Genomic DNA, 24,211 nt, shown 5'->3' on the forward strand with positions numbered 1-24,211 from the left:
AATATAATGTATATTAAATTAGTACCTGCCTTAAAATCGGACGCACTATATCGTTTGCCGGTATAGTGAGTTCAAATAAAATAATAATATTTTTTAATAATATTATTATTAAATAAATACTTATTTTTCATATGCGCTCGGTTTTATATTATATATCATTCGAGAGTTATATGGAAAAATGTTAAATTTTAAATTTAACATCAAAATACAAATGATTTAATTCAATATTTATATTGATTAAACAAAAATTGCAAATGTGTGGATACATAAATAATTATGTATGTTGAAATAAAATGATATTTTAGAATAAAATATTGTACATATAATAAAATTATAGTAGTAAATATATATTAAATAAAAATTATGTTATAAAATTATACATACATACGTATATTTATATATATGATGTAATGAATAATTCTTATAACATCTAAAACTTGTTATATTAGTGGCGAAACAAGTATAAAACAAAACATAAAAGAAGAATTACGAATGCTATCCAAGTTTTGGCCGTAATCAAATTCAAAAAATAGAATATTAAAATAATAGATCTATAATATTTATATTGCATTATTTCTATTCGAAAATATGAATGAAATATGTAAAGAAAAACATTATTCTGGTTGATCCTGCCAGTAGTTATATGCTTGTCTCAAAGATTAAGCCATGCATGTCTAAGTACACACGAATTAAAAGTGAAACCGCAAAAGGCTCATTATATCAGTTATGGTTCCTTAGATCGTTAACAGTTACTTGGATAACTGTGGTAATTCTAGAGCTAATACATGCAATTAAAACATGAACCTTTATGGGACATGTGCTTTTATTAGGCTAAAACCAAGCGATCGCAAGATCGTTATATTGGTTGAACTCTAGATAACATGCAGATCGTATGGTCATGTACCGACGACAGATCTTTCAAATGTCTGCCCTATCAACTTTTGATGGTAGTATCTAGGACTACCATGGTTGCAACGGGTAACGGGGAATCAGGGTTCGATTCCGGAGAGGGAGCCTGAGAAACGGCTACCACATCTAAGGAAGGCAGCAGGCGCGTAAATTACCCACTCCCAGCTCGGGGAGGTAGTGACGAAAAATAACAATACAGGACTCATATCCGAGGCCCTGTAATTGGAATGAGTACACTTTAAATCCTTTAACAAGGACCAATTGGAGGGCAAGTCTGGTGCCAGCAGCCGCGGTAATTCCAGCTCCAATAGCGTATATTAAAGTTGTTGCGGTTAAAACGTTCGTAGTTGAACTTGTGCTTCATACGGGTAGTACAACTTACATTTGTGGTTAGTACTATACCTTTATGTATGTAAGCGTATTACCGGTGGAGTTCTTATATGTGATTAAGTACTTGTATTTTTTCATATGTTCCTCCTATTTAAAAACCTGCATTAGTGCTCTTAAACGAGTGTTATTGTGGGCCGGTACAATTACTTTGAACAAATTAGAGTGCTTAAAGCAGGCTTCAAATGCCTGAATATTCTGTGCATGGGATAATGAAATAAGACCTCTGTTCTGCTTTCATTGGTTTTCAGATCAAGAGGTAATGATTAATAGAAGCAGTTTGGGGGCATTAGTATTACGACGCGAGAGGTGAAATTCTTGGACCGTCGTAAGACTAACTTAAGCGAAAGCATTTGCCAAAGATGTTTTCATTAATCAAGAACGAAAGTTAGAGGTTCGAAGGCGATCAGATACCGCCCTAGTTCTAACCATAAACGATGCCAGCTAGCAATTGGGTGTAGCTACTTTTATGGCTCTCTCAGTCGCTTCCCGGGAAACCAAAGCTTTTGGGCTCCGGGGGAAGTATGGTTGCAAAGCTGAAACTTAAAGGAATTGACGGAAGGGCACCACCAGGAGTGGAGCCTGCGGCTTAATTTGACTCAACACGGGAAAACTTACCAGGTCCGAACATAAGTGTGTAAGACAGATTGATAGCTCTTTCTCGAATCTATGGGTGGTGGTGCATGGCCGTTCTTAGTTCGTGGAGTGATTTGTCTGGTTAATTCCGATAACGAACGAGACTCAAATATATTAAATAGATATCTTCAGGATTATGGTGTTGAAGCTTATATAGCCTTCATTCATGGTGGGCAGTAAAATGTTTATTGTGTTTGAATGTGTTTATGTAAGTGGAGCCGTACCTGTTGGTTTGTCCCATTATAAGGACACTAGCTTCTTAAATGGACAAATTGCGTCTAGCAATAATGAGATTGAGCAATAACAGGTCTGTGATGCCCTTAGATGTCCTGGGCTGCACGCGCGCTACAATGAAAGTATCAACGTGTATTTCCTAGACCGAGAGGTCCGGGTAAACCGCTGAACCACTTTCATGCTTGGGATTGTGAACTGAAACTGTTCACATGAACTTGGAATTCCCAGTAAGTGTGAGTCATTAACTCGCATTGATTACGTCCCTGCCCTTTGTACACACCGCCCGTCGCTACTACCGATTGAATTATTTAGTGAGGTCTCCGGACGTGATCACTGTGACGCCTTGCGTGTTACGGTTGTTTCGCAAAAGTTGACCGAACTTGATTATTTAGAGGAAGTAAAAGTCGTAACAAGGTTTCCGTAGGTGAACCTGCGGAAGGATCATTATTGTATATAATATCTTTACCGTAAACAACAATAACTTGTTTTAATTATAAAATATATTTTTATAATATAACAAGATAAAATTGCCAAACAATTATATATTTATAAAAAAAAGAAATTCAATGAAAATTTGGATTAAATTTTTTTATAAATAAAATCAAGCAAACAAGAATAATAATCAAGCAAATTAAATTGTATTATAATATATTCACAAATTTATGTTTATATATTATAATATGAAACTTGCGTGTATATGGACCATAATATACACGCGTTGCGAATATGTATTGTTCATCATAGTTATGGGCATACATTGGCTAATGCAACAACCTAAAATGTTGAATGTTGTACCTGGTTTACTTCAGGTTAATGTTTTATATAAAAAACGCAATATTATATCACATTAAAATTATATGAAATTGTAAATTATCCAAGTAATAAATGATATAATATTGTTTATATAAAACTAAGACATTTCGCAGCATTTCGTTTTAGGTATAAAAAAAAGATTTATTGAAGGAATTGATATATGCCAGTAAAATGGTGTATTTTTAATTTCTTTCAATAAATTCATATTTGACAAATTGAAATAATAAATATAAAAACTCTAAGCGGTGGATCACTCGGCTCATGGGTCGATGAAGAACGCAGCAAACTGTGCGTCATCGTGTGAACTGCAGGACACATGAACATCGACATTTTGAACGCATATCGCAGTCCATGCTGTTATGGTACTTTAATTAATTTTTTAGTGCTGCTTGGACTACATATGGTTGAGGGTTGTAAGACTATGCTAATTAAGTTGTTTAGAAATTTGGTAATCAAATTTCTAAGCATATGGTATATTATTGGATAAAAATTTTAATTAAATATAATTATTATTTTTATTCATAATATTAAAATATCTATGGAAAACATTATCTCACATTATAAATAATTTGATTGTGAAAAACGAAGAAAAATATTTTCATTTTCAATCATATAATACTGAGGAATGTCTAGCATAAAAAATGTTTGAAATATTTTTCATCTAGAATTGTCTCTTATTAATGATTTAGTAAAATTGAAATCTTTTGTAAATGTTATTGTTCTTCGTTAAATTCGTTTAAAACTCATAACTAAATTAAAACTAATTAATGAAAAAAATTTTTATACGAATTCATTAAATGTTTCTCCATTATATAAATGTAAAGAATATATTGAAAAAAAAAATGTTATATACAACCTCAACTCATATGGGACTACCCCCTGAATTTAAGCATATTAATTAGGGGAGGAAAAGAAACTAACTAGGATTTTCTTAGTAGCGGCGAGCGAAAAGAAATCAGTTCAGCACTAAGTCACTTTGTCTATATGGCAAATGTGAGATGCAGTGTATGGAGCGTCAATATTCTAGTATGAGAAATTAACGATTTAAGTCCTTCTTAAATGAGGCCATTTACCCATAGAGGGTGCCAGGCCCGTATAACGTTAATGATTACTAGATGATGTTTCCAAAGAGTCGTGTTGCTTGATAGTGCAGCACTAAGTGGGTGGTAAACTCCATCTAAAACTAAATATAACCATGAGACCGATAGTAAACAAGTACCGTGAGGGAAAGTTGAAAAGAACTCTGAATAGAGAGTTAAATAGTACGTGAAACTGCTTAGAGGTTAAGCCCGATGAACCTGAATATCCATTATGGAAAATTCATCATTAAAATTGTAATATTTAAACAATATTATGATAATAGTGTGCATTTTTTCCATATAAGGACATTGTAATCTATTAGCATACAAAATTTATCATAAAATATGGCTTATAGTTTATTTAAATTAAAATGCTTGCGTTTTAACACAAAATAAATGTCATTAATTTGATAAAGTGCTGATAGATTTATATGATTACAGTGCGTTAATTTTTCGGAATTATATAATGGCATAATTATCAATGATTTTTGTGTTTATTATATGCACTTGTATGATTAACAATGCGAAAGATTCAGGATACCTTCGGGACCCGTCTTGAAACACGGACCAAGGAGTCTAACATATGTGCAAGTTATTGGGATATAAACCTAATAGCGTAATTAACTTGACTAATAATGGGATTAGTTTTTTAACTATTTATAGTTAATTAACACAATCCCGGGGCGTTCTATATAGTTATGTATAATGATATTTATATTATTTATGCCTCTAACTGGAACGTACCTTGAGCATATATGCTGTGACCCGAAAGATGGTGAACTATACTTGATCAGGTTGAAGTCAGGGGAAACCCTGATGGAAGACCGAAACAGTTCTGACGTGCAAATCGATTGTCAGAATTGAGTATAGGGGCGAAAGACCAATCGAACCATCTAGTAGCTGGTTCCTTCCGAAGTTTCCCTCAGGATAGCTGGTGCATTTTAATATTATATAAAATAATCTTATCTGGTAAAGCGAATGATTAGAGGCCTTAGGGTCGAAACGATCTTAACCTATTCTCAAACTTTAAATGGGTAAGAACCTTAACTTTCTTGATATGAAGTTTAAGGTTATGATATAATGTGCCCAGTGGGCCACTTTTGGTAAGCAGAACTGGCGCTGTGGGATGAACCAAACGTAATGTTACGGTGCCCAAATTAACAACTCATGCAGATACACCATGAAAGGCGTTGGTTGCTTAAAACAGCAGGACGGTGATCATGGAAGTCGAAATCCGCTAAGGAGTGTGTAACAACTCACCTGCCGAAGCAACTAGCCCTTAAAATGGATGGCGCTTAAGTTGTATACCTATACATTACCGCTAAAGTAGATGATTTATATTACTTGTAATATAAATTTTGAAACTTTAGTGAGTAGGAAGGTACAATGGTATGCGTAGAAGTGTTTGGCGTAAGCCTGCATGGAGCTGCCATTGGTACAGATCTTGGTGGTAGTAGCAAATAATCGAATGAGACCTTGGAGGACTGAAGTGGAGAAGGGTTTCGTGTGAACAGTGGTTGATCACGAGTTAGTCGGTCCTAAGTTCAAGGCGAAAGCCGAAAATTTTCAAGTAAAAAACTAATGACTAAATAAATATATATACAAGCCAAAAATAATATACTTGAATAATTTTGAACGAAAGGGAATACGGTTCCAATTCCGTAACCTGTTGAGTATCCGTTTGTTATTAAATATGGGCCTCGTGCTCATCCTGGCAACAGGAACGACCATAAAGAAGCCGTCGAGAGATATCGGAAGAGTTTTCTTTTCTGTTTTATAGCCGTACTACCATGGAAGTCTTTCGCAGAGAGATATGGTAGATGGGCTAGAAGAGCATGACATATACTGTTGTGTCGATATTTTCTCCTCGGACCTTGAAAATTTATGGTGGGGACACGCAAACTTCTCAACAGGCCGTACCAATATCCGCAGCTGGTCTCCAAGGTGAAGAGTCTCTAGTCGATAGAATAATGTAGGTAAGGGAAGTCGGCAAATTAGATCCGTAACTTCGGGATAAGGATTGGCTCTGAAGATTGAGATAGTCGGGCTTGATTGGGAAACAATAACATGGTTTATGTGCTCGTTCTGGGTAAATAGAGTGTCTATCATTTATGGTGGTTACTTGTTCCCCGGATAGTTTAGTTACGTAGCCAATTGTGGAACTTTCTTGCTAAAATTTTTAAGAATACTAATTGGCTCAAACCGATTAGTTCTTATTAATTATAACGATTATCAATTAACAATCAATTCAGAACTGGCACGGACTTGGGGAATCCGACTGTCTAATTAAAACAAAGCATTGTGATGGCCCTAGCGGGTGTTGACACAATGTGATTTCTGCCCAGTGCTCTGAATGTCAAAGTGAAGAAATTCAAGTAAGCGCGGGTCAACGGCGGGAGTAACTATGACTCTCTTAAGGTAGCCAAATGCCTCGTCATCTAATTAGTGACGCGCATGAATGGATTAACGACGGACGTGTGTTTTCGACGTGCTCCAATAATTTGTGAATAACTTTTGATTCCGTGCGAATAAATTGCTAATTTTTAGTTTAAAATTCGTAGATTCACCAAGCGATTATAATCGTTTAGTTTTCCGGTCGGAAAAGTGCGGTTTTCCTCGCGAAAACACCGTGTGAAGTTTGTCAACAACAGCACGTGCTGGTAATTTTCCGCTGCAGCTTTGTGTGTGTGGGTGAGTAGAGCACAGTTTTTACTCTCCCCTACTCCCAATGGAGGGCGCGCTCTCTGAGAGCGAGCTGTCGGCGAGCAGTCGGGCCAGCAGTCGGCCCAGTAGTGCTGCGAGTACGGCGAGGCGTCGGCGCGGAAAGAGAGGGAAGGCGACGACGAGCGCGGTGCCGAAACCGACGCAGCCGAAGCTGTTGGCGCTTGACGTCAACAAGCCTCTGCCGGCGCCGGTAGGTGTGCTCGAGGAGAGCCCGTTCTCCTCTCTCGAGGTGGCGTTGGCCTCAGCCTCTGCCGCTGCCGCTGACGTCGCTGCCATTGACGTCGCTGCCGCTGGCGTCGCTGCCGCTGCTCCCGCTGCTGCTCTCGCTGCTGCTCCCGCTGCTGCTCCCGCTGTTGCCCCCGCTGCTGCCCCCGCTGCTGCCCCCGCTGCTGCCCTCGCTGCTGCCAGGAATGCTGGTGGAGCCGCGGCTGCCCCCCCTGTCCCCGTCCCCCCTCCCGTCGTCGCGTCCGTCCCTGATACGGTGGCCGAGCTGGCCAAGATCAAGGATGAGTTCCTGGACGAAGTCGTTGCGTCGAATCTGTCGACCAAGCAGGCCTGCGCCATGATGCGGTGCCTAAATAGGTACGAGGGCCTGGTAATTGCGCTATCGGCGCGGAATGCAGCCTTGGAGGCTCTCCGCGACCAGCAGCGAATGCCGCCGCCGCCGCCCCCGAAGTCCGTCATGGCGCAGGCTGTGGTCCCCATGCCACCTGCTGGGTATGCAGCCGCATATCCCAGCCTGCCAGCGCCTCTAGCTGCTCCGGTGCCTGCCCCGCGGAAGCCACGCGAGACGTGGTCCGCCGTCGTGGTGAGCAAGGACCCGTCAGTGAGCGGAAAGGAGGTTGCCGAAAAGGTGCGCAAGGAGATCGCCCCTTCGCTTGGCGTCCGCCTGCATGAGGTGAGAGGGCTTGCGCGTGGCGGTGCCATCATCCGCACCCCCTCATCAGGTGAGATTCGGAAGGTTGTCGCAAACAAGAAGTTTGCAGAAGTTGGCCTGGAGATCAAGCAGAGCCCGGTGCAGCGACCCAAGGTGGTCGTTAGCAACGTCGACACTGCGACGAAGCCAGCCGACTTTATGAAGGACCTCTACAGGAACAACTTCGCGGATGTGATGGATGTGGCCTCCTTTGAAAAGGCGGTACACCTTGAGAAGCCATGGTCTGCGGCTGACGGCGCCACAGTCAATGTGACGCTCGACGTCAACGCCGTGGCCCTTGAGGTGCTGGATGGTGCAAAGGCGTACATCGGCTGGTTCGCCTACAACTGCCGAGCCTTGGTGCGCACGTACGCCTGCCACAGGTGCGTCGGATTCGACCACAAGGTCGCCCAGTGCCGATATAAGGAGAATGTGTGCCGCCAGTGCGGACAGAACGGCCACAGTGCGCGGAGTTGCACGAACCCGGTGGACTGCCGGAACTGCCGCTTCAAGGGGTATGCATCGGGACACAATATGTTGTCCCCAAGCTGCCCAGTGTATGCGGCTGTGCTGGCGAGGGTGAATGCTAGACACTAATGTTTAGCATCATCCAGGCAAACTGTGGCCGAGGCCGAGCTGCGACTGTCGAGCTCGGAGTCCGATTGAGGGAATCAGGATTTCTGTTCGCACTTTTGCAGGAGCCATATCCAGACGTCGGGAGGATGGATGTGCTGCCTGAAGGAATGAGGATCTTCGCCGATCGGCGAGGGAAGGCAGCCATCCTAGTGGATCACCAGGATGTCATCTGTATGCCAGTGGAGCCCCTCACCACCGACCACGGCGTATGCGTGAGCGTTAAAGGGAGTTTTGGCTCAATCTTCCTTTGCTCCGTATATTGCCAATTCGACGCCGACCTAGACCCGTATCTCAGATACATGGATGCGGTCCTGCTGCAGGCCAGCAGAACGCCGTGCATCATGGGACTTGATGCGAATGCAGTATCCCCCATGTGGTTTAGCAAGCTCTCTCGGCAGACCGAGGGGCAAGCTAACCGCACCCGGGGTGAACTGCTGTCTGAGTGGATGCTGGAGAAAGGAGTCGTCGCTCTTAACCAGCACAGTGAGGTGTTCACGTTCGATAGCGGCAGAGCCCGCAGTGATATCGACGTGACGATCGCCAACGAAGCAGCATCTATGTGGGCCACATATGAGTGGAGAGTGGGCGAGTGGGAGTTAAGTGATCACAACAGGATTACTGTTGTTGCCACACCAACTACCACGCGCGCAGTTGAGAGCATAGCTCCTGTGCCGTCCTGGAACTTCTCCACTGCTCGCTGGCGATTGTTCGAAGAGGAATTGGTGAGCCGGGCAGCTGGACTTTCGGAAGACTTCTCTGAATCGCCGTTGGACCAGCAAGTTTCAGCCCTGCGGCAAGTGGTGCACGAGGCGTGCGACCTTGCGCTGGGCAGGAAGACGCCGAGATCGCCTAGGAGGAGAGCACGTTGGTGGACCGCCGACCTCAGCTCTGCGCGCCGCGAAGTCAGAAGACTTCGGCGCAGGCTCCAGGACGCCCGCCGACGGGGCGACGTCGAAAGGACTGAGCTGCTTGTGGTCGAACTGAGGATCGCCTCAGCCGGCTACAAAAAGCTTATTCTGAAGGCGAAGGAGGACAGCTGGAAAAACTTCGTGGGAGAGAACGCAGACGATCCATGGGGGCGCGTCTACAAGATTTGCCGCGGTCGTAACAAACGCTCGGAGATTGGGTGTCTTCGCGTAAATGGCGAGCTGGTCACCGATTGGGGTGACTGTGCGCGAGTGCTCCTCCGTAACTTTTTCCCAGTTGCGGAGTCAGATGCACCGATTGCCTACGCGGAGACAGTCCCACCGGCGCTCGATGAATTCGAGGTTGATGCTTGTGTCGCCAGGTTGAAGAGCAGACGCTCGCCTGGCATGGACGGCATCAACGGCACGATCTGCAAGGCGGTCTGGCGCGCCATACCTCAATACCTCACGAGGCTCTTTTCCCGATGCATCCGGTCGGGGTACTTTCCCAGCGAGTGGAAGTGTCCACGTGTAGTGGCGCTACTCAAGGGACCCGACAAGGACAAGTGCGAGCCATCCTCGTACAGGGGAATCTGCCTGCTGCCCGTTTTTGGCAAGGTGCTTGAGGGAATCATGGTGAATCGCGTTAGAGAAGTTCTTCCGGAAGGCTGCAGATGGCAGTTTGGATTTCGCCGAGGACGATGTGTGGAGGAAGCTTGGAGACACGTAAAGAGCAGTGTCGCCGCCAGCACGGCGCGATACGTGCTTGGACTTTTCGTGGACTTCAAAGGAGCTTTCGACAACGTCGAATGGTGCGCTGCACTGCGCCGATTGGCCGAGTTGGGATGCCGGGAAATGAGCTTGTGGCGAAGCTTCTTCTCCGGCCGAAGAGCAGTGATCCGAAGCAGTGTTGGTACCGTGGACGTACCAGTCACTAGAGGTTGCCCGCAGGGGTCAATCAGTGGCCCATTTATTTGGGATCTACTGATGGATGTACTGCTACAGCGCCTTGAGCCGTACTGCGCACTCAGCGCGTACGCGGATGACCTGCTTCTTCTCATCGAGGGAAACTCCAGACTCGCGCTTGAAGAAAAAGGAGCGCAACTAATGTCCATTGTTGAAACGTGGGGAGCAGAAATTGGTGTAACCGTTTCCACCAGCAAGACGGTGGTTATGCTGCTGAAGGGCAACATGGCGCGAACGCCATTGGTAAGATTTGCGGGAGCAAGCTTACCATATGTCCGCAGCTGCCGGTACCTTGGCATCAAAGTCAGTGAGCGCATGAGCTTCATGGTGCACATCACCTCGCTCAGAATGCGGATCACGGGAGTTGTTGGAGCATTGGCGCGTGTGCCTCGAGCCGACTGGGGCCTCAGTCCTCGAGCCAAGCGGACCATATATGCCGGACTCTTAGCACCCTGTGTGCTCTTTGGTGCCTCGGTATGGTATGTCAGTACGACGAGGCAAATAGTGGCCAGGAGGCGACTTATTGCCTGCCAAAGGCTGATCCTACTTGGAAGCCTTCCGGTATGCCGAACAGTGTCTTCCCTGGCACTGCAGGTTCTTGCTGGAGCTCCCCCGCTTGACTTGGCTGCAATGAAAATTGCTGTTAAGTTCAAGCTGAAGCGTGGATACCCGTTGGAGGAATACGACTGGCTCTACGGCGAAGACCTTTCAGGTCTAAGCTGGAAGCAGAGAATGGAGCGGATTGACGAGTGTCTATTGCGTGATTGGCAGGACAGATGGAATGATGTGGACTCCCCAGGACGGGTGACCCACAACTTCATCCCAAATGTCGGCCTCGTCCATCGAAATCTCAATTTTGGGTTTTCGATGCGCATGGGATTCCTGCTTACAGGGCACGGGTCGTTGAACGCATTTCTGCATAGGAGAGCTCTTAGCGATACCGCCGCATGCTCATGTGGCGATCCTAATGAGGATTGGGAGCACATCCTTTGTGCTTGCCCCCTTTATGCAGATTTGCGCGACCTCAATGGACTTGGTGTGCAGCGCGTTGGCGAAACCTGGACGTTTGGAAGGATTCTGGAGGACGAGGACAGGACTCGAAGGCTGAAGGAGTTTGCTGAGGAGGTTTTCACCAGGAGAGGGAGGAACTCCTAGTTCCTTTTGTTTACGCCGTGTGGTGAGCGGAGAAGAATACTGCCACAGCCCACCATTGCTTGTCGTAGGAGGCGACTAATATGGCATGGGCACTCTATCCGGGCTTGTCGGAGCCAAAAGGGAGGGTCCACCGAACCCTGCATTTCGGTACCACGGGTTGAGCAGTGCCTTCCAAGGCTGCTCATTGAGGTCGGCCCCCTTGTGGGAGTATCGTGGTGGCTGTGGTTGATACCTATATCGCGGGTAGAACTTTCAAGTTCGACGAAGAGTTGCGTATATACGACTCGGGTGCTGTGACCCTAAGATCAGAAGAGATTTTAGATAGATCTCGCTCCTCAGCAAGGGGGAGTGTTTGCCCGACAAGCACACACTCGAATTGCTACCGGGATAGTTGCTACGTACATAGCTGTAGCTTCTATTTTGGGGCGTTGGTCTGGCGCTTAATCTAGACACATGCACTATATACATGGGTATATAAGAGTGTCGTGGCTGTACTCCCTTCAATGTGGAACACGCCACGTTAAATAAAACTCGGAGGGATCCGATCCACACCACCTGTCCCTATCTACTATCTAGCGAAACCACAGCCAAGGGAACGGGCTTGGAATAATTAGCGGGGAAAGAAGACCCTTTTGAGCTTGACTCTAATCTGGCAGTGTAAGGAGACATAAGAGGTGTAGAATAAGTGGGAGATATTAGGCTTCGGTTTGATATCGCCAATGAAATACCACTACTCTTATTGTTTCCTTACTTACTTGATTAAATGGAACGTGTATCATTTCCTAGCCATTATACGGATATATTTATTATATCTTATGGTATTGGGTTTTGATGCAAGCTTCTTGATCAAAGTATCACGAGTTTGTTATATAATCGCAAACAAATTCTTTAATAAAACGATGCATTTATGTATTTTTGATTTGAAAATTTGGTATAACTCCAATTACTCAGGTATGATCCAATTCAAGGACATTGCCAGGTAGGGAGTTTGACTGGGGCGGTACATCTCTCAAATAATAACGGAGGTGTCCCAAGGCCAGCTCAGTGCGGACAGAAACCACACATAGAGCAAAAGGGCAAATGCTGACTTGATCTCGGTGTTCAGTACACACAGGGACAGCAAAAGCTCGGCCTATCGATCCTTTTGGTTTAAAGAGTTTTTAACAAGAGGTGTCAGAAAAGTTACCATAGGGATAACTGGCTTGTGGCGGCCAAGCGTTCATAGCGACGTCGCTTTTTGATCCTTTGATGTCGGCTCTTCCTATCATTGTGAAGCAAAATTCACCAAGCGTTGGATTGTTCACCCATGCAAGGGAACGTGAGCTGGGTTTAGACCGTCGTGAGACAGGTTAGTTTTACCCTACTAATGACAAAACGTTGTTGCGACAGCATTCCTGCGTAGTACGAGAGGAACCGCAGGTACGGACCAATGGCACAATACTTGTTCGAGCGAACAGTGGTATGACGCTACGTCCGTTGGATTATGCCTGAACGCCTCTAAGGTCGTATCCGTGCTGGACTGCAATGATAAATAAGGGGCAATTTGCATTGTATGGCTTCTAAACCATTTAAAGTTTATAATTCATTTTATAAACGACAATGGATGTGATGCCAATGTAATTTGTAACATAGTAAATTGGGAGGATCTTCGATCACCTGATGCCGCGCTAGTTACATATAAAAACATTATTTAATACAATGACAAAGCCTAGAATCAATTGTAAACGACTTTTGTAACAGGCAAGGTGTTGTAAGTGGTTGAGCAGCTGCCATACTGCGATCCACTGAAGCTTATCCTTTGCTTGATGATTCGATATTTAATAAAATAACGAAATGGAAAGAATATTAATAATTATTAAATTTATTTTGATAATTATAATTTTGGATTTTTGGGGAATCCAAAGAAAAAGGTAGCCAAAAAGTACTCGTCATATTATTAGTGACGCATATAAGATCATGCCAAAGTAAAAGAAACAAAGTAATGTTTGAGATTAACTATGAATCCACTTTTACGGTAGCCAAATGTTCCGTCATATTATTAGTGACGCATATAAGATCATGCCAAAGTAAAAGAAACAAAGTAATGTTTGAGATTAACTATGAATCCACTTTTACGGTAGCCAAATGTTCCGTCATATTATTAGTGACGCATATAAGATCATGTCAAAGTAAAAGAAACAAAGTAATGTTTGAGATTAACTATGAATCCACTTTTACGGTAGCCAAATGTTCCGTCATATTATTAGTGACGCATATAAGATCATGTCAAAGTAAAAGAAACAAAGTAATGTTTGAGATTAACTATGAATCCACTTTTACGGTAGCCAAATGTTCCGTCATATTATTAGTGACGCATATAAGATCATGTCAAAGTAAAAGAAACAAAGTAATGTTTGAGATTAACTATGAATCCACTTTTACGGTAGCCAAATCTTCCGTCATATTATTAGTGACGCATATAAGATCATGTCAAAGTAAAAGAAACAAAGTAATGTTTGAGATTAACTATGAATCCACTTTTACGGTAGCCAAATGTTCCGTCATATTATTAGTGACGCATATAAGATCATGTCAAAGTAAAAGAAACAAAGTAATGTTTGAGATTAACTATGAATCCACTTTTACGGTAGCCAAATGTTCCGTCATATTATTAGTGACGCATATAAGATCATGTCAAAGTAAAAGAAACAAAATAATGTTTGAGATTAACTATGAATCCACTTTTACGGTAGCCAAATGTCCCGTCATATTATTAGTGACGCATATAAGATCATGTCAAAGTAAAAGAAACAAAGTAATGTTTGAGATTAACTATGAATCCACTTTTACGGTTGCCAAATGTTCCGTCATATTAATAGTGACGCATATAAGATCATGTCAAAGTAAAAGAAACAAAGTAATGTTTGAGATTAACTATGAATCCACTTTTACGGTAGCCAAATGTCCCGTCATATTATTAGTGACGCATATAAGATCATGCCAAAGTAAAAGAAACAAAGTAATGTTTGAGATTAATTATGAATCCACTTTTACGGTAGCCAAATGTTCCGTCATATTATTAGTGACGCATATAAGATCATGTCAAAGTAAAAGAAACAAAATAATGTTTGAGATTAACTATGAATCCACTTTTACGGTAGCCAAATGTCCCGTCATATTATTAGTGACGCATATAAGATCATGTCAAAGTAAAAGAAACAAAGTAATGTTTGAGATAACTATATATAAACCTCTTTACGGTAACCAAGAGTCTCGTCACATTAATAATAATAGTTAATGAATGTATAGCCATATAGATGATTGGTGACCGGTAATGAATAAAAAAAAAAAACCTATATTTAATATATCTATAAATAATACATATTATTTGCGGAATCGTTCATATAATATTATACTATGATATAATATTATTAAAATAGGTAATTAATTTATTATTACGATATAAGTCACCCTGACTAACAAAAGATTTTTTAAAATACACAATTGAATGGCGGGAGTAACTGTAACTTTTAAAGTGTAGTTCAATGCCTTGTTAATCAATTAGTAATGTTCATCAATAAATTAATCAAATTCCTACTGTCCCGAAGAATTGCTACTGGGATAAAATTAAATTAAACCAACGCAACTGGTGCTCACACTAAACACTTTTTTGCCATTAAAAATCATTATAGGTAGGCAAGGCAGTTTTGCCGACCAAAGTATTCTTCAAAATATATGAAATTATGATATCCGATATATATATATATATATATATATATGATATCAATAATATAAATAAATTTACCATATACATACGAAAATCAGCATAAATATCAATAATATTAAGAAATATATCATATGTATATAAAAAAGTATGAAATATACCTATAAACCTTCCTATAAGTGGTTGCCGACCCAAGTATTGTTCAAAACATATGATATGCATATGATTTTGTCAATAATATTAATAAATTAACCATATACATATGAAAATCAGCATAAATATCAATTATATTAAGAAATATATCATATGTATATAAAAAGTATGAAATATACCTATAAACTCTTAAGTAAATTGAGAGAAAGCCACAGTGTGGGCTCATCTAGTACTGAAAACACCCGATATATAGATAGGGTGTTCAAAAACTATTATAGGTAGGCAGTGGTTGCCGACCCAAGTATTGTTCAAAACATATGATATGCATATGATTTTGTCAATAATATAAATAAATTTACCATATACATATGAAAATCAGCATAAATATCAATTATATTAAGAAATATATCATATGTATATAAAAAAGTATAAAATAAACCTATAAACTCTTAAGTAAATTAAGAGAAAGCCACAGTGTGGGGTCATCTAGTACTGAAAACACCCGATATCTAGATAGGGTGTTCAAAAACTATTATAGGTAGGCAGTGGTTGCCGACCCAAGTATTGTTCAAAACATATGAGATGCATATGATTTTGTCAATAATATAAATAAATTTACCATATACATATGAAAATCAGCATAAATATAAATTATATGAAGAAGTAATTCATATGTATATAAAAAGTACTGAATTCAATATTCTCTTAAGTTATTATAGGAGAATAACTGTAGGGGTGGCAAGCCCAATTGAAAATGCCCGATTTCAAGACATCGATGCAAAAAACTACTATAGGATGGTCAGTGGATGTCCATCTAGACTTGATATAAATCTATGTATATAATATGATTTAGTCAATGTTGACAATATATATAATAATATTATCCGTATAAATTTGTTTCTTTATTCTTTTTGAATACGAGACTTGGCTGAGCGGACTAATATTATTAAAACTCAAGATAATATCGTTGAAACGTGCGCCAAGGTTATATATGTATATATATAATAACAATTGGTTTCCAATTATTATCGTTAATTTTTGGTGGCAGGCTAATATAATGTATATTAAATTAGTACCTGCCTTAAAATCGGACGCACTATATCGTTTGCCGGTATAGTGAGTTCAAATAAAATAATAATATTTTTTAATAATATTATTATTAAATAAATACTTATTTTTCATATGCGCTCGGTTTTATATTATATATCATTCGAGAGTTATATGGAAAAATGTTAAATTTTAAATTTAACATCAAAATACAAATGATTTAATTCAATATTTATATTGATTAAACAAAAATTGCAAATGTGTGGATACATAAATAATTATGTATGTTGAAATAAAATGATATTTTAGAATAAAATATTGTACATATAATAAAATTATAGTAGTAAATATATATTAAATAAAAATTATGTTATAAAATTATACATACATACGTATATTTATATATATAAAGTAATGAATAATTCTTATAACATCTAAAACTTGTTATATTAGTGGCGAAACAAGTATAAAACAAAACATAAAAGAAGAATTACGAATGCTATCCAAGTTTTGGCCGTAATCAAATTCAAAAAATAGAATATTAAAATAATAGATCTATAATATTTATATTGCATTATTTCTATTCGAAAATATGAATGAAATATGTAAAGAAAAACATTATTCTGGTTGATCCTGCCAGTAGTTATATGCTTTTCTCAAAGATTAAGCCATGCATGTCTAAGTACACACGAATTAAAAGTGAAACCGCAAAAGGCTCATTATATCAGTTATGGTTCCTTAGATCCTTAACAGTTACTTGGATAACTGTGGTAATTCTAGAGCTAATACATGCAATTAAAACATGAACCTTTATGGGACATGTGCTTTTATTAGGCTAAAACCAAGCGATCGCAAGATCGTTATATTGGTTGAACTCTAGATAACATGCAGATCGTATGGTCATGTACCGACGACAGATCTTTCAAATGTCTGCCCTATCAACTTTTGATGGTAGTATCTAGGACTACCATGGTTGCAACGGGTAACGGGGAATCAGGGTTCGATTCCGAAGAGGGAGCCTGAGAAACGGCTACCACATCTAAGGAAGGCAGCAGGCGCGTAAATTACCCACTCCCAGCTCGGGGAGGTAGTGACGAAAAATAACAATACAGGACTCATATCCGAGGCCCTGTAATTGGAATGAGTACACTTTAAATCCTTTAACAAGGACCAATTGGAGGGCAAGTCTGGTGCCAGCAGCCGCGGTAATTCCAGCTCCAATAGCGTATATTAAAGTTGTTGCGGTTAAAACGTTCGTAGTTGAACTTGTGCTTCATACGGGTAGTACAACTTACATTTGTGGTTAGTACTATACCTTTATGTATGTAAGCGTATTACCGGTGGAGTTCTTATATGTGATTGAGTACTTGTATTTTTTCATATGTTCCTCCTATTTAAAAACCTGCATTAGTGCTCTTAAACGAGTGTTATTGTGGGCCGGTACAATTACTTTGAACAAATTAGAGTGCTTAAAGCAGGCTTCAAATGCCTGAATATTCTGTGCATGGGATAATGAAATAAGACCTCTGTTCTGCTTTCATTGGTTTTCAGATCAAGAGGTAATGATTAATAGAAGCAGTTTGGGGGCATTAGTATTACGACGCGAGAGGTGAAATTCTTGGACCGTCGTAAGACTAACTTAAGCGAAAGCATTTGCCAAAGATGTTTTCATTAATCAAGAACGAAAGTTAGAGGTTCGAAGGCGATCAGATACCGCCCTAGTTCTAACCATAAACGATGCCAGCTAGCAATTGGGTGTAGCTACTTTTATGGCTCTCTCAGTCGCTTCCCGGGAAACCAAAGCTTTTGGGCTCCGGGGGAAGTATGGTTGCAAAGCTGAAACTTAAAGGAATTGACGGAAGGGCACCACCAGGAGTGGAGCCTGCGGCTTAATTTGACTCAACACGGGAAAACTTACCAGGTCCGAACATAAGTGTGTAAGACAGATTGATAGCTCTTTCTCGAATCTATGGGTGGTGGTGCATGGCCGTTCTTAGTTCGTGGAGTGATTTGTCTGGTTAATTCCGATAACGAACGAGACTCAAATATATTAAATAGATATCTTCAGGATTATGGTGTTGAAGCTTATATAGCCTTCATTCATGGTGGGCAGTAAAATGTTTATTGTGTTTGAATGTGTTTATGTAAGTGGAACCGTACCTGTTGGTTTGTCCCATTATAAGGACACTAGCTTCTTAAATGGACAAATTGCGTCTAGCAATAATGAGATTGAGCAATAACAGGTCTGTGATGCCCTTAGATGTCCTGGGCTGCACGCGCGCTACAATGAAAGTATCAACGTGTATTTCCTAGACCGAGAGGTCCGGGTAAACCGCTGAACCACTTTCATGCTTGGGATTGTGAACTGAAACTGTTCACATGAACTTGGAATTCCCAGTAAGTGTGAGTCATTAACTCGCATTGATTACGTCCCTGCCCTTTGTACACACCGCCCGTCGCTACTACCGATTGAATTATTTAGTGAGGTCTCCGGACGTGATCACTGTGACGTCTTGCGTGTTACGGTTGTTTCGCAAAAGTTGACCGAACTTGATTATTTAGAGGAAGTAAAAGTCATAACAAGGTTTCCGTAGGTGAACCTGCGGAAGGATCATTATTGTATATAATATCTTTACCGTAAACAACAATAACTTGTTTTAATTATAAAATATATTTTTATAATATAACAAGATAAAATTGCCAAACAATTATATATTTATAAAAAAAGAAATTCAATGAAAATTTGGATTAAATTTTTTATAAATAAAATCAAGCAAACAAGAATAATAATCAAGCAAATTAAATTGTATTATAATATATTCACAAATTTATGTTTATATATTATAATATGAAACTTGCGTGTATATGGACCATTATATACACGCGTTGCGAATATGTATTGTTCATCATAGTTATGGGCATACATTGGCTAATGCAACAACCTAAAATGTTGAATGTTGTACCTGGTTTACTTCAGGTTAATGTTTTATATAAAAAACGCAATATTATATCACATTAAAATTATATGAAATTGTAAATTATCCAAGTAATAAATGATATAATATTGTTTATATAAAACTAAGACATTTCGCAGCATTTCGTTTTAGGTATAAAAAAAAGATTTATTGAAGGAATTGATATATGCCAGTAAAATGGTGTATTTTTAATTTCTTTCAATAAATTCATATTTGACAAATTGAAATAATAAATATAAAAACTCTAAGCGGTGGATCACTCGGCTCATGGGTCGATGAAGAACGCAGCAAACTGTGCGTCATCGTGTGAACTGCAGGACACATGAACATCGACATTTTGAACGCATATCGCAGTCCATGCTGTTATGGTACTTTAATTAATTTTTAGTGCTGCTTGGACTACATATGGTTGAGGGTTGTAAGACTATGCTAATTAAGTTGTTTAGAAATTTGGTAATCAAATTTCTAAGCATATGGTATATTATTGGATAAAAATTTTAATTAAATATAATTATTATTTTTATTCATAATATTAAAATATCTATGGAAAACATTATCTCACATTATAAATAATTTGATTGTGAAAAACGAAGAAAAATATTTTCATTTTCAATCATATAATACTGAGGAATGTATAGCATAAAAAAATGTTTGAAATATTTTTCATTTAGAATGGTCTCTTATTAATGATTTAGTAAAATTGAAATCTTTTGTAAATGTTATTGCTCTTCGTTAAATTCGTTTAAAACTCATAACTAAATTAAAACTAATTAATGAAAAAAATTTTTATACGAATTCATTAAATGTTTCTCCATTATATAAATGTAAAGAATATATTGAAAAAAAAATGTTATATACAACCTCAACTCATATGGGACTACCCCCTGAATTTAAGGGGGGAAATACAATTAGAAGGCCTGAAATGAGGGCTATCTTTGGGAGTGGATTGCAAGTAGAGTATTAAATGAATCTTAGTGATTCTTTTTGCATGTTATTGGGTAATTATTGAGCAATAAAAATCAGTCAAGTTTTTTGAAAAATATTGTAATTAAGCCCATTTATGATCAATAATGTGGAGTCGTGTTTTTAGGGAAGGACTTTGCGCCGTGCAGTCTCCAGGTCCAGGATCACGACTTAAACAAAAAACAGCAACTGGGCTTTAAACTTAAAGGTACAGCGCACACCATGAATTAAAACATATTTTAAAAAAAATTATTTTTCCATTAAAAAATTTTAGGTTAAAAAAAAATTTCAAAAATAACGATTTTTTTGACTTTGATTGTAAAAAAACACGTTATAACAAACAAATATGAAAAACCGTTATATTCATGGTGTGGAGAATTTAATTTCAAACATAATGCAAAAAACCGCATTCGATTAAAATAAAATCTCTGACCTGTACATTGCACGGCGACTTTGAAAACACGACTTTTCAGGAGAAGCGTTTAAAGTTTACTTTTGTGCATGTCCGCCATATGACACACCCTCACTAAATTGCGTATAACTCTGAAAATAATTACCGGACGGCTTTATGCTTTTAAAGGCTTACTCCCAGATATATTTGGAGTACATTAAGCCAAAAAAATTTTTCGAAAAAAAAAATTTCTAATTGTATTTCCCCCTTAAGCATATTAATTAGGGGAGGAAAAGAAACTAACTAGGATTTTCTTAGTAGCGGCGAGCGAACAGAAATCAGTTCAGCACTAAGTCACTTTGTCTATATGGCAAATGTGAGATGCAGTGTATGGAGCGTCAATATTCTAGTATGAGAAATTAACGATTTAAGTCCTTCTTAAATGAGGCCATTTCCCCATAGAGGGTGCCAGGCCCGTATAACGTTAATGATTACTAGATGATGTTTCCAAAGAGTCGTGTTGCTTGATAGTGCAGCACTAAGTGGGTGGTAAACTCCATCTAAAACTAAATATAACCATGAGACCGATAGTAAACAAGTACCGTGAGGGAAAGTTGAAAAGAACTCTGAATAGAGAGTTAAATAGTACGTGAAACTGCTTAGAGGTTAAGCCCGATGAACCTGAATATCCATTATGGAAAATTCATCATTAAAATTGTAATATTTAAACAATATTATGATAATAGTGTGCATTTTTTCCATATAAGGATATTGTAATCTATTAGCATACAAAATTTATCATAAAAAATGGCTTATAGTTTATTTAAATTAAAATACTTTCGTTTTAGCACAAAATAAATGTCATTAATTTGATAAAGTGCTGATCGATTTATATGATTACAGTGCGTTAATTTTTCGGAATTATATAATGGCATAATTATCAATCATTTTTGTGTTTATTATATGCACTTGTATGATTAACAATGCGAAAGATTCAGGATACCTTCGGGACCCGTCTTGAAACACGGACCAAGGAGTCTAACATATGTGCAAGTTATTGGGATATAAACCTAATAGCGTAATTAACTTGACTAATAATGGGATTAGTTTTTTAACTATTTATAGTTAATTAACACAATCCCGGGGCGTTCTATATAGTTATGTATAATGATATTTATATTATTTATGCCTCTAACTGGAACGTACCTTGAGCATATATGCTGTGACCCGAAAGATGGTGAACTATACTTGATCAGGTTGGAAGTCAGGGGAAACCCTGATGGAAGACGAAACAGTTCTGACGTGCAAATCGATTGTCAGAATTGAGTATAGGGGCGAAAGACCAATCGAACCATCTAGTAGCTGGTTCCTTCCGAAGTTTCCCTCAGGATAGCTGGTGCATTTTAATATTATATAAAATAATCTTATCTGGTAAAGCGAATGATTAGAGGCCTTAGGGTCGAAACGATCTTAACCTATCCTCAAACTTTAAATGGGTAAGAACCTTAACTTTCTTGATATGAAGTTTAAGGTTATGATATAATGTGCCCAGTGGGCCACTTTTGGTAAGCAGAACTGGCGCTGTGGGATGAACCAAACGTAATGTTACGGTGCCCAAATTAACAACTCATGCAGATACCATGAAAGGCGTTGGTTGCTTAAAACAGCAGGACGGTGATCATGGAAGTCGAAATCCGCTAAGAAGTGTGTAACAACTCACATGCCGAAGCAAATAGCCCTTAAAATGGATGGCGCTTAAGTTGTATACCTATACATTACCGCTAAAGTAGATGATTTATATTACTTGTAATATAAATTTTGAAACTTTAGTGAGTAGGAAGGTACAATGGTATGCGTAGAAGTGTTTGGCGTAAGCCTGCATGGAGCTGCCATTGGTACCGATCTTGGTGGTAGTAGCAAATAATCGAATAAGACCTTGGAGGACTGAAGTGGAGAAGGGTTTCGTGTGAACAGTGGTTGATCACGAGTTAGTCGGTCCTAAGTTCAAGGCGAAAGCCGAAAATTTTCAAGTAAAAAACTAATGACTAAATAAATATATATACAAGCCAAAAATAATATACTTGAATAATTTTGAACGAAAGGGAATACGGTTCCAATTCCGTAACCTGTTGAGTATCCGTTTGTTATTAAATATGGGCCTCGTGCTCATCCTGGCAACAGGAACGACCATAAAGAAGCCGTCGAGAGATATCGGAAGAGTTTTCTTTTCTGTTTTATAGCCGTACTACCATGGAAGTCTTTCGCAGAGAGATATGGTAGATGGGCTAGAAGAGCATGACATATACTGTTGTGTCGATATTTTCTCCTCGGACCTTGAAAATTTATGGTTGGGACACGCAAACTTCTCAACAGGCCGTACCAATATCCGCAGCTGGTCTCCAAGGTGAAGAGTCTCTAGTCGATAGAATAATGTAGGTAAGGGAAGTCGGCAAATTAGATCCGTAACTTCGGGATAAGGATTGGCTCTTAAGATTGAGATAGTCGGGCTTGATTGGGAAACAATAACATGGTTTATGTGCTCGTTCTGGGTCTATCATTTATGGTGGTTACTTGTTCCCCGGATAGTTTAGTTACGTAGTCAATTGTGGAACTTTCTTGCTAAAATTTTTAAGAATACTAATTGGCTCAAACCGATTAGTTCTTATTAATTATAACGATTATCAATTAACAATCAATTCAGAACTGGCACGGACTTGGGGAATCCGACTGTCTAATTAAAACAAAGCATTGTGATGGCCCTAGCGGGTGTTGACACAATGTGATTTCTGCCCAGTGCTCTGAATGTCAAAGTGAAGAAATTCAAGTAAGCGTGGGTCAACGGCGGGAGTAACTATGAATCTCTTAATAATAATGCCTCGTCATCTAATTAGTGACGCGCATGAATGGATTAACGACGAACGTGGTTTTCGACGCTCTCCAGTAATACGCGAATATCTTTTGACTCAGTGCGAATCAATTGCTAATTTTTAGCTTAAATATCGTAGATTCACCAAGCGATCATAATCGTTTAGTTTTCCGGTCGGAAAAGTGCGGTTTTCCACGCGAAAACACGGTTTGCAAATTTGTAAACAACAGCACGTGCTTGGAATTTTCCGCTGCAGCTTGTGTGTGTGGGTGAGTAGAGCACAGCTTATTCTCCCCTACTCCCAATGGAGGGCGCGCTCTCTGAGAGCGAGCTGTCGGCGAGCAGTCGGGCCAGCAGTCGGCCCAGTAGTGCTGCGAGTACGGCGAGGCGTCGGCGCGGAAAGAGAGGGAAGGCGACGACGAGCGCGGTGCCGAAACCGACGCAGCCGAAGCTGTTGGCGCTTGACGTCAACGAGCCTCTGCCGGCGCCGGTAGGTGTGCTAGAGGAGAGCCCGTTCTCCTCTCTCGAAGTGGCGTTGGCCTCAGCCTCTGCCGCTGCCGCTGACGTCGCTGCCATTGACGTCGCTGCCGCTGGCGTCGCTGCCGCCGCTCCCGCTGCTGCCCACACTGCTGCCCCCTCTGCTGCCCCCGCTGCTGCCCCCGCTGCTGCCCTCGCTGCTGCCAGGAATGCTGGTGGAGCCGCGGCTGCCCCCCTGTCCCCGTTTCCCCTCCCGTCGTCGCGTCCGTCCCTGAT

At 40.0% G+C, this 24,211-nt stretch overlaps 4 non-coding genes and 1 pseudogene across 4 annotated transcripts; all 5 read left to right on the top strand.

The window, feature by feature from the left end:
• The first annotated feature begins 616 nt into the window (after positions 1–616).
• Positions 617–2,613, top strand: LOC122319950. The gene has a single exon (XR_006245414.1). It is a non-coding gene; the product is annotated as a small subunit ribosomal RNA (ribosomal RNA).
• Positions 2,614–3,213: 600 nt separating this feature from the next.
• LOC122319959 lies at positions 3,214–3,393 on the top strand. The gene has a single exon (XR_006245422.1). It is a non-coding gene; the product is annotated as a 5.8S ribosomal RNA (ribosomal RNA).
• A 13,490-nt stretch (positions 3,394–16,883) lies between these two features.
• On the top strand, positions 16,884–18,880 carry LOC122319951. Its single transcript, XR_006245415.1, has one exon. It is a non-coding gene; the product is annotated as a small subunit ribosomal RNA (ribosomal RNA).
• Positions 18,881–19,478: 598 nt separating this feature from the next.
• Positions 19,479–19,657, top strand: LOC122319957. Its single transcript, XR_006245420.1, has one exon. It is a non-coding gene; the product is annotated as a 5.8S ribosomal RNA (ribosomal RNA).
• Positions 19,658–20,839: 1,182 nt separating this feature from the next.
• Positions 20,840–23,543, top strand: LOC122319955 (annotated as a pseudogene).
• The last annotated feature ends 668 nt before the right edge of the window (positions 23,544–24,211 follow it).

Source organism: Drosophila ficusphila, unplaced genomic scaffold, assembly GCF_018152265.1.
Source record: "Drosophila ficusphila isolate 14025-0441.05 unplaced genomic scaffold, ASM1815226v1 contig_309, whole genome shotgun sequence".
Classification (NCBI taxonomy): domain Eukaryota; kingdom Metazoa; phylum Arthropoda; class Insecta; order Diptera; family Drosophilidae; genus Drosophila; species Drosophila ficusphila.